The sequence below is a fragment of the Papilio polytes genome, unplaced genomic scaffold, assembly GCF_000836215.1.
Source record: "Papilio polytes unplaced genomic scaffold, Ppol_1.0 DF823399.1, whole genome shotgun sequence".
Taxonomy (NCBI): domain Eukaryota; kingdom Metazoa; phylum Arthropoda; class Insecta; order Lepidoptera; family Papilionidae; genus Papilio; species Papilio polytes.
The window spans coordinates 2,563,877-2,574,292 of record NW_013525805.1 but is presented as its reverse complement, the minus strand read 5'-3'; the positions used below and the strand labels follow the sequence as shown (position 1 = coordinate 2,574,292).

Genomic DNA, 10,416 nt, shown 5'->3' with positions numbered 1-10,416 from the left:
TCCCGTCATATGTGTGAAATACCACAGCCGGAACGCTTATGGTTGTCTTTGTTTATTTTAAAATGAATAAAAGAGATGACAATGTCTTTAAGAAAGTGTATAGGCAGACTATTAGGCAGGGGAATACCAGTTTCACTGTTTGAATATTAATTTTCGAGTAATTATTTGTAAATTGTGGTACACAATCATATTAATTATTTAAGTCACAGATAAAAGTAGTAAAATTGTATCTAATTTCAATTTTCTTTTTAAAAATGTCATAGATTAGAAGACAAAAAGGGATTCACGAACGTTTAGTCTATCAGAGTTCAAAGCGTTGAATATTGAAAGGGAAATTCGTATACGAGTTCTTTTTGACTTGTGAAGGTCGTATGAAGGTGGAACTGATCGATTGCCGGGTCACGGTACACCTGGAGGTCTTGACCTTGGTATAGCTGGTCTTTACCGTTCCGTTTTATTGCATCTGGAAATACGATAAGGCATATAATATTGCATCTTTAAATAATACGTGATTCCAAACGCAGAATGTTTCATATACGCTAATGGATCATGTTGTGAAATTATAGCTTAATTAATATGGGAAAAGAAATCAGAACAAAAATCTTAGAGCCTTACAGAGCCTCAGTTTATTCCTAAATTTAACTTTATACCTCGTTTATTTGTAAGACTGTTAATTTTACTTCTTACTAATATTATAAATGCAAAAGTTTGGATGGATGGAGGATATATGTTTGTTAGCGTTTTTAGTCTAAACTGCTTAGATCTTGATGTAATTTGTCATAGATGTAGAACTTAGTCGTCAAAAAAAACTTGGACTACTAAATATTTTTTAGTCTTGAGCGGACTTATTATAAAATTATCTCTTATTATTATAAAATCTAACAAACAAAATATGATAGAAACATGTTTTTTTGCTAGCTTAAAGCATGGAAAATATACAAAACAGAAAAACATCAAGTCTTTTAACTTTTAATCCTCTTATAGGTTCTACTCTGTTTTTTTTTACTCTTTGAAATATTTTCCCGGGAAAAGCTGTTCAATGTATGTTCACCATTTAATTTTATTTTCGTGTTTCATTTGTTTACGTTTTTTTATTTTTCCGTCGTGATTACTGAACCGTTGTAATATTAGGACTTAGTTGGCAACTAAATATGTTATTTAATTATATGGGAAGTTCTAGTAAGTTCTTTTAAACGATTCATTAAAATAACCTTGTGCTGACAAATATGCCAAGGCTCAATACACCATAGAATCGTGTGGAATGCGATTATTTAGGGGTGTTCAGTTATTCACAGCATGGGACAAAGGCCAAGGTCGTTATCCTAAGTATTCATACGTAGACTACAGCCTCGCATTCCTAGACATACAACACCCCTTATAGCTATTTCGACTAAATTAAACTTTATTCCCTTCTATAAACTTGTTAAAGTCAATAATTTTATTTTATTCAAATCAGTATTTGTTATTTAATATGAAATGTTGATTCTGGTCCTTTAAGTCAGATAAAAAAGAATTATTAGCTTTATAAACATTTTTAAAATTCATTTCCAATTGAATTACTGACTAAATAATTTATTTTAAATAGTTTTTTTTTTATTATTATTCATGTAATTATTTGTTTTCTACAAACTATACACGTTTTTTTAATTTATTTCAATGACGAAATGATCATCGATGTCAATTCAAATTGATCAATCAATGAATGTCAATTGCTTTGTAGAGCTCTCAAAAGAAATAAAGTTTTACATATGTACGTTATTGTGACGTCGAAAAATAACATTGTTTAGTAATCTATAACAATCATATTTCATACTAAATTTAATTTTAAAAATTTATTTTTAGAAGTATGTATTTAGTTATCTCTAGAAAGATTTAACGGATATCGGTTTATAAGAACACATTTTAATTTTTTTTTCGCGCGTACCAAGTCGCGGACAAAAGCTAGTATAAAAAAAAACATTTATTGTGCTCGGTTTGTCGTTTCTCTTCGAAATTCCCCTTGTATCCACGCGCCGTATAAAAACTTGAAAGCGTTCCTTAGGGAACCAGATGACAAGCAGGTGTGTGTACAGCTGTCCCCAACGGCTGCCGTCTTGACGTAAGCGTAGCCTTTGTTAGTTACTAAAGCCATAATTGTATAGTAGTGTATATTACGGATTTGTAAATTATGATGTAAGTCTATAGAAATATGAATTGTTTGTATGAATGAACTGTGTTTATATTTTTAAAACCACTTCTTTCATGATTGGCTAATTTAACGCGATATAGCTTAAAATCGTTTTTTATTATAAAGAGCAAGCGGCCACCGGAATATCCACATTTGCAAACAGAGGAGGGGATGATCAGAAAGATATTTCCATCGTTTCTTTGTACGAAAAGAGTAGAGAAAGGAAGTGGACTTACGAAGGTGTTAATTTTTATACGTGTATATTAAATAATAAATGTAAAAGGTTCTTTAACACTTCTAATTTAAAAGTTTACATATTTTTATCACTATTGAGTTTCTACGTCATAATTATTATTTTATTCCGCACGAATAATAATTACCCCACTGCCCTAGATAGTCCTAGGTTTACTTATTGTTAGCATATACTAGGTCTAATATACACTAGGTCATGTTACTATTATGACTTGGTAACACAATGTTGTAAACTGTCGCCTGGGTTGATTTATAATGCCAGTTGCACACGAAGGTAGAACAGTTGCAGGGCATAAAACAGTGGAGTACTGCTTACATGAATACACCTCGCGTCGTCGCGTTTAGATAGAATAGTACAATGTCAACTGCAATGACACTTGTATTAAAGGCGAGTTTGAAAAATAGGAGTACTTTGCCGCGTCTGTCAGAATCGCCATAATACATGTTGTTGTGCTGTACTATCCTATTGCTCTATTTAATAGTTCTACCTTCATGTGAAACTACCATAAGCTAGTATAGTGCCCGGAGCATTAATATTTCATTCTCGGTGCTAGAATTTTATATGGCTACGAACCACGTCCATACAATGAGCTTTGTTAAGTTAGATTTATATGGAGATATAGTTTATTAGGAATTCTTGTGGTCGTGGATTTACGCCTGCAGTTAATCATAACATCTATAAAAAAAATAATAAAGTGATAATAGTTTGACTTGATTTTCATTTAAAAACTTTTATATTAATAATATAATTCGACCGCAACTCCGCCTTTGTGAAATAAAAAAAAAAAACAAAATTAAGTAGCCTATGTGGTCTTCCAAACTATCTTCTACATCTGTGTCAAATTTTATCGAAATCCATTCAGCTGTTTAAGCTACAAACTCTAACAAACATCCATCCATCTAAACTTTTGCATTTATACTATTAGTAAGATTTAAGGTGTCTATGAAAAAGCAATCGTAAGAAATTACCATAATTTGAAATCAGAAATATAAATACATTTCAATTCAAACCGCGTCAGTCACTTTAGTTCAATTACGCCTACGACTATTGCTGTTGTATATATAAATTGACTCCATTTTAAACATAACAACGTTACAAGGAAAATCACCGGACATGCAAGTTGACTTGAGTTAACAAGGTTCGCGCGTTTGTTTTAGACACAAATTATTATTTTCCTCATACAGGACTGAGAAATAAAAATATGTCGTACATAACAATAATAGCATGTTGTTCTTTAGCTCATTCTCTTTGAGAAAAAGAGAGATGGTAATACATTTTTAAACATATCTCTCGACAGTAAAAACTCACGGTTAGAACTTGCTTGTAAAAATGGCTCATTTTATTAGGCACGACGAAAACAAGAGTACTCTATAGCTAGGCGTGCCAACTCAAGACTTAAGTATACACTTTGAAATTGTAGTTTTACAACGATTATCGTCAAACTAATAATATAAATGCATACACGTAAATTTGTATAGAAGTTATTACAACGTATCTTCACGAATAGCCGTCCTAATTTAACATGTAACTTGGAACAGCTATAGATTCTGGAATAATTTCTAAGCTACCTAGTTCATTTTTAATTGCACAAAGACGAAGTCGCGGGCTAGTCCTGGTCCATGTATAAAACTTATATTACCGTTGGTGGTTATGCGTTTGTTTTGAACACTGCGATCGCGTCTGAGTCATAATATGAGGTTGTTATGTTAAATCGTCAAAGGATCGATTGTTTGCTATTAATATTAATAAAGTAGTGATGTATATTATGACTTGCAATGAATTGATTTAAGTCGTTGTTTTGTCTAAAATATTAAAATGTTTAGTAAAATAACACAGTTCAGAATGATGAATAGACGTCTTTTAAACTTATTTTTTTTATTTTAAGAAATTATAATTTAACTACATTATGCACGAGTCGGATAACTTCGCAGTCTGTATTTGTAAGTAGCTGTCGCTCGCGACTTCGTCTGCGTGAAATTAGAAAAAAATGTAATGTCTATATTTTTCAGTAATAACATAGCTTTTTGAAAGTGAAAGAATTTTTGAAATCGGTCCAGTAGTTTTCGAGTTATTTCAATACATACAAAAATACAAATCTTCCCTCTTTATATTATTGGTATAGATTTGTAAGTGTTGTACGTGTTAATTAAAAAGATAGTTTAATTTGAATAATTACTATTTTATCTCGAAAATCGGAGTTTTTAACAATCTTTTAATAGAATCACTATAGCTTTTGTGATCGTCCACTCTATCTAAATTTAAATTCTCTGGCACGCGCTGTGTACGTATTTCGTAAGCAATGAACGTTTCACACTATTTTTAGATGCACTTTATCAATGTTCATTTCAATATTTTTATATCCTAGCTATTATATTTCTGGGTTTCTAGATATTCGATTTAAAAATAAATATATCGTGTAGGTGTCTTGGAATTCAAGATACCACACGATCTTAGTTTTTTTTTGCATAAATACATCATCGCATACGTTCACGTCGTACTTTATTAGTTCTTTTCTTAAATTAACTAGAATAAACATGAATATGAAGCTTTTTCTATATAATATTAAGAAATAGAGATATACGAGTAGAAGTTCCTTTGACGTGAAATGTCGTTTTAACAATTTTAACTTGTAAAAGAAACAATGTCATTACTCCAATGTTAAAGATCTAATAATGTTACTAATTTAGTAGGATGGATGGATGTTGATGGATCTCGAAGAAATTGCATGAATATTAAGAGGCGTAGATGATAAGAGCGTATGGAAGAAGTTATAGGCTACTTATTATTTTTTTTACTCCACGTGGATGGAGTCGGGGTCGTAAGCTAGTGTAAGCATATATCGATTTCATTTACTAATGGCCTCATCGAATGGATTCTTGTTTAGTAAGTCAGTTTTAGAATAATTCGAAATCTCATTTAGTTATTTTAACATTAAACGTAAAAGGAATTTATGTAATTAATATGTTATATAAGCTGTTGCTTGCGACTACGTCCGCGTGTAATTAAAAAAAATAAAATAAAAATTGAAAACAGCAGCCTATGTTACTCAGTGATAACTTTTTAGTCGTGTAAGAATTGTTGAAATCGGTCCAGTAGTTTTTGATTTACTTCAATACATACAAAAATACAAATTTTTTCTCTTTATAGCATTAATATAGATATTGATTTAATTATTAACACTTATTCAAGAAGGTTATTTAGACTTTTTCTTTTCGTTTAAAAAACATACTAAACACAGTTATTAAATTCTGTTTTTTTTATACAATAAGGTGGCAAACGAGAAAGCGGCCACCTAAATCCGCCGAAATGGGCTAGCCGACCCATTCGTGCTAAGATGTTAAAGCGGGCTCTACCACTGTTATCTCAATAGTTGGACAATAACAAAATTCATAACAATCTAACTAACGAGCTATTTACATACAATAAATAATTTATCCTGGATGTTTACACGCATTCAATTATGTACATTGCATTAAAATCAAATAACACGTTTACATTATCACAAGGTTTTGGCCGCGGTGTCGTTCGGAATTAAATAAAAATCTGGAAATAATTTTACTCAGTGATAATAAAGCGTCCTAATGGCAAAATAATTATTGAAATCAGTCCATTATCAGTTTATTCGTTAATTGCAAAAACATGTTTATATTAGTAAACTAGATGTTGCCAGCGACTTCGTACACGCAATATTAAGATAAAAAACGCCTATAATATGCCCGTCTATGTTTCCCCCAGCCGTTTCGGACAAACGGTACAAACGCAGCGTGCGGACAGACAGACAGACAAAACATTTTTAAATGCGATTTTCGTTATCAGCAACGCAAATACATCACCTTCGCGAAATCAGGAATTTTTCTTTTGATATTACAAACAGACACTCCAATTTTATTATATGTATCGATAAGTTCCAAATATTGGAGAGAATTAAAAAATGTTTAATCCTTCCTTCTGAAACATCTCTTGGTGGTGCATATTGACTGCCTGTATATGTTATGTAATAAGAATCTATACTATTATAATAAAGCGAAAACACACACTTCTTTGTTGCCTAAGATCTTAGCAATTACAGCATATTTTTGAATAATTCTTTTTTTTAATAAAAAGCCCTACACTTACGTCACGCTTTAGGCTATATATTTTCACGCCATTTAACTTAGGGGGTAAATATTTTGGATAAAAACCCTAATGTGGGAAAGACCCCATAAGTTGCTGCCAACATCAAGGATTTGTTTCATCAAGGATTGCCATAGTAAGTTAATTGGTATTTTGACAATTTGACAAATGCAAACAATACAATAAAGTTTTTATAATTTCATGCGGATGAAGTCTCACGGGAACAACTAGTAATTTATATTCCAGGAAAGTGGGGAAGCTTGCCAATACTTGTTGCTTAATCTGTTAATTTCGAGATGACTTATTTCACAGAAAGGCAAGGTTTTATCAGATTCCTTATTTAATAATAAGCAATACGTTAAATATTTATCATCTTCCACTTGCCCTTATCCCTTACGGAGGGTCTCCACAGTATGCTCTTCCATAAGTCTCATTCTGCCGTCATATCTGAATCCACTCCTTTCTTAAGCATATCCTCTTTCACACAATCCATCCATACTTTCTTCGGTCTTCCTCTACCTTTGTAGCCAAATCAATGTTAACACTTTCTGGTTTATGTCCCCATCGTCTCGTCGCATAACATGTCCATACCACGCTAACCTTTTGATTCTCAACTTTTATTACGTTAAATATTTATATAGGCAATAAATTATTGAATATGTAGGTAAATGTGGCGTCACGACCCCTTCAATAAAAATACGATTGAGTTAAAACGAAAGCATACAAGGTTATCTAGTGTGAAAGAGGGGTAGAAAGGATAAGTAAAAGACAAGGGGAATGGATGAAAAGGTTATATAAAAAAAATAAGAATTATTAAATTAAAACGTTCCCATGGTCATGAATAATCCAGTTTCTATTTTATTGTTAGCTGTTTTTTGTTAGCGTAGGCATCTACCCACTTTTGTACCACTTATAACCGATGTTTTTTAACCTTGATTAATGAAAATGTTTTGTATGTCGGTGGATAGCGTATAAAGCGAGTTAAAATACTTAAGATCTCTTCACTGTGTTAAAGTATGCCACTCCATACAGACTGACGATGCAACAGTCTATTGTTATATTTTTCTATCGTAACAAATATGTTTGTAACAAGTAGTGAAAAATTTTATACATGAGTACGATTCTTGCGGAATTTTATGCCACCAGTATAAACTAGGTGCCCTTATGAAACGAGCATGTCTATTAAGACAGGCTATTATAAAAACTAACTGACGCCTGTGACTCCGTACGCGTTGCATGACAAAAAAGTAAGTAAACTGTCTGTTTATTTAAAGTATTCTCTACATCTATGCCAAATTACATCGAGATCCGTTTAGCAGATAGCACGCTACAAACTCTAAACATCCATCCATCTAAACAATCGCATTTATAATACTACGATAATCTTTCTTTTTAACTGTAGTAATTTTCTTTCCCGTATTTAACAACTTCGATTTGACACGGTTTTACGTAAGATTAATAATTCATTTTATGTAACATGTTACTATCGGACACGTAGCGTGGAGAATTAATAGCGTTTCCGATCAGCGATAAAATATCACAATGATTGAAATTTGATCGTTACAACCGTGAGACATCTGCGTCGATTTATTTATTGGTAGTACGTGAGTTTACACTGAAACAACATGAATAACGCATATCGACATCTCATTTATTATCTTGCTATCCTTTTCCCTTAAAGGAACGGCATAGTTTGTACAGTTAGCTGCATAAATATCCATTTATAAAGCTACAGAAATTTAAATATGTCTTCAGTATTAAAAATAATGCACGAATCCGTCTGTATACTAACAAATCCAAATTCATGCTATCGATGAATACGTGCACGAATATTTTTAAAGTCGAAGATTTAAAAACATGTTTTTAAAATGTTTTAACCCATTATATAAAAGCTTTCACTTATATATGCAGTTGACTGTACTGCTTTACCAACCTATGTGTCTCCTATATATCTGTATCTCTTTCATTCTCTTAAAAAATAGAAACATGTTTTGTTTACGTGTTTCTGCAATCGAAACCGTTTTATCATACTAATATTATATAAAGAGGAAAATTTTCTTTGTTTGATTGTAATGAAATAACTCAAAAACTACTGGACCGATTTCAAAAAATCACCATTAAAAAGCTACGTTGTCAGTAACATAGGATAAGTTTTATATTATTTTTAAATTTTACGCGGACGGAGTCGCGGGCGAAAGCTATGTATTAAAAAAGCCCGATTAGTTTACACATTTTTTTATTCATCGTATAAGTTTAATAGTTATTCCGTGCACGTAAACTGGCGATTAAAGTAACGCCTTTAACTGTTATAACGGTTTGAGATAACTAGTTGGATGTTATCGTATCTGCGGCGATCGTAATTGATTATCCATATAAAGAGCACCAGTTAGTGTGGTGCCACGTACCATTGACCGTTATTACATAAATTGCATATATACATAGAAAATAACCAGTTAACTGCAATATTCTACAAAAAAAACTAGTTGAATCGTAACGATGCGATCGAAAGTAACCTATGTGTTCTTCATCTTGTGTGTCAAATTTTATCGAGATCGATTTACCCCTTTAGGAATCAAACTCTAATATCCATCCATTCATCCATCAACATTCATTTTGCATTTTTAATCTAATGAAGTAAGATCACAACTTCTTTATTTGCTAACATCGGCAGTGAAAACCAACGGTAATAGTCAAAATAAATAACATTGAAGTGTCATGTGTACGATAAATGAATAAATATTGAATAACGTAAAAAACTTGTTTATAAAGCATTCATATACTTCATAGACTTTAATGGGGAAGAACTAAGAGATGTATGAAAATTTGATTTTCCAAATCGGTCCACCAGTGCCGGAGATATCGCGTAACACACATTATAAAATGTACAGGCGAACTGAGTAACTTTTTTTGGGAAGTCGGTCAAAAATGGCGACGAAAGATCAGCTCAACTGGACATTAAATAAACTTAGTTGACCAATAAATTCACTTTAAATATAAAAAAGGAAACACTTACTCGTATTTCAATTTAATCTTTTAATATGTTATGTTGCTTTTAAAATAGTTCATAATCGCTTAAGCTGTATACGACGTTAAAATATCAATATATCCGTCACATAAACTTACGAGACATGTAAAGGCGTTATAAATTATTTCACATCACTTTCAAACGAAGTAAAACCGTGGGATGTAACAAACAATTGCTAGAACGTCTGTTAAGAGTACGCATTTTAACAAATAAGCACACGGTACAATAGTGTTTTATTCGCAATTAACTCCTATGGACTTTCCTAATATTTATAACTAGCTGTTGCACGCGACTTTGCCCGCGTGCAATTATAAAATAATAAAAGATACAGTTGCTTTTATGGTCATTGTGAATCAAAGTATCTGAAACCAGATTTAACGATGTAACATGACGCATCACCAACAAAGAAATGTAGATGAATCATATCTGACCGCTAAGATGGAATGTTCATTGGTAATTAACTTTATTACTATACTATCTTTCGCCCGCGACTCCGTCCGCGTGGTATTAAAAAAAACAAAACCAAGTAATCTATGTGTTCTTCCAGATTATCCTCTACCTGTATGCCAAATTTCATTGAGATCCGTTCAGCAGTTTAGGCTACAAACTCTAACAAACATCCAGCCATCTAAACTTTCGCATTTATAATTTTAGTATTAATATGATGTTCTGCATTTATGAACACTTTACTGCTTACGTTGCATGTATTTTTTGTCCTTTACAAAAAAAAAAAAAACAAGAGAATAACGACAAAGATAATAGCAATTCCATTTTTTGACCGACTTCCCAAAAGAAGGAGGTATTCAATTCGTCGGTATATTTATTTTTTTTTTTTTTTTTTTTTTTTTTTTTTTTTTT

The 10,416-nt window shown here is 31.8% G+C and overlaps 1 protein-coding gene across 2 annotated transcripts in view; it reads left to right on the top strand.

The window, feature by feature from the left end:
* The window catches only part of LOC106104896 (tumor necrosis factor, alpha-induced protein 8-like protein 2 A), a 38,674-nt gene that overhangs the window by 3,888 nt on the left and 24,370 nt on the right, over positions 1-10,416 (top strand). The window lies entirely within an intron of this gene.